The 1520-nt window shown below is 51.1% G+C and overlaps 1 pseudogene; it reads left to right on the top strand.

Moving 5' to 3' along the window:
• The window catches only part of LOC111825049, a 37307-nt pseudogene extending 36359 nt beyond the window's left edge, over positions 1–948 (top strand).
• Positions 949–1520: the final 572 nt, after the last annotated feature.

Raw genomic sequence — 1520 nt, 5'->3', positions numbered from 1 at the left:
CCACCCTCCTCTCCCAACCAGATCTGCAACTGACTAAGCTGGATGAGCCCAAGACTGCCCCAAGCAGATTCCTCAGTCCTTCCAACCCATAACCTGCTCCTTGCTCTCCTCCCTGATAAACCCAACCTAACAGGCTTCTAGCTTCTCCCAGTTAAAAATATATATGCTTTTCCTGATCAGCTCCATCCCTTACAACTTCTCCGGGGGTGACCCTCTTAAAATAAAAATTAGATCATTCTTTTGTTTAAAACCAATAGCTTTCAAGTGCATCTACAATAAAATACAAACTCTTTCCCACAGGCTACATTAAAAGGTTCTCGTGGAGCCACCTCCCACGCTCCCCTCTGCAAATGGGCTCTGTGGCCTGGCCAGTGTGCTCAGTGGTTGAGTGTCGACCCCATGCACCAAGGGTTGCCTGCTCAATCCCCAGCAGGGGGCGTGCAGTTGTCTTTCTCCTGGAAGTTTCTATCTCTCCCTCTCCCTATTAACAAAAATCAATAAAAACTTTTTTTTAATGGGCTCTGTGGCCTAGCACCTCCGTTCCCGCCACCTGTGATCACACCCGCAAGTGGTTGCCCCCGAGGTTTCCACCAGTCCACAAGCCAGTGCCTCACTCCTGGTCACCCGGGACTACTCCCTGTGCCGCCTGGGTTCCACTGACAGTGACAGCTCCTGTGGAAGTGCCGCGTACCCTGGGGAAGCCATTCCCCACCACCAAGGCCGGCCAGCGTCAGTGGCGGGCAAGCTTCTTTTTTGGGAAATCCATGCCACAGTGCTGGAGTCCCCAGAGCACTCGGAATCTCCCAGGCCTCCAGGAGCACATCACCTGTGACCTGGCTCGGGAAGCCACAAGGAAGCAGCCTGGCGGCCAGCCCTGCAAAGCCACTGCCGGGCCTCCATGCTGAGGGGCCACCACCAGCCACCAGACTTCCAGAGGCACTAGGTTCTCTGAGCACCTCCCTTCCCCCTCCTCACCTTATCCCATAGACTAGGCGAGCAGAAACAGTTGGGTTCTTTTATATCAAAACAGCAAACACCAAAACGGGAGTTGAGAGAGCCCCGCTCTTTACTACCCAAGCCACCTGGGAGCCTTCCTGACACCCCATAACCCTGTGCTTTGCACCAAGTGGAAAATAAACCATAAGCAGCCAGAAAAAAAAAAAAAAAGGAGATTCCCCTCCCTATTACACACACACACACACACACACACACACACACACCCTCTTACCTGACTTGCTACCTCCATCTTTCAGGTCTCAGCTCCTCAACATCACTAGTGAGTAGGCAGAATAACTACCACCCAAAGGTGTGTTACCTCCTAAGCCCTGGAACCTGTGAATGTTGTTACATGGCAACGAAGACCACAGATAGATTAAGGTTGCTAATCATCTGATTTAAAATTAGGAGAGTATCCTTGTGTTCCCAATGTAATCACAAGTTCTTAAAGTGGAAGATGAAGCTATGACTGCAGAAGAGAGAGCCAGAGAAAGAAAGAAAGTAAAAACAGGGCCAGGTCCCAA

The sequence above is a fragment of the Myotis lucifugus genome, unplaced genomic scaffold, assembly GCF_000147115.1.
Source record: "Myotis lucifugus unplaced genomic scaffold, Myoluc2.0 scaffold_12, whole genome shotgun sequence".
NCBI classification, from domain to species: domain Eukaryota; kingdom Metazoa; phylum Chordata; class Mammalia; order Chiroptera; family Vespertilionidae; genus Myotis; species Myotis lucifugus.
This window is presented reverse-complemented; position numbering and strand designations above follow the sequence as displayed.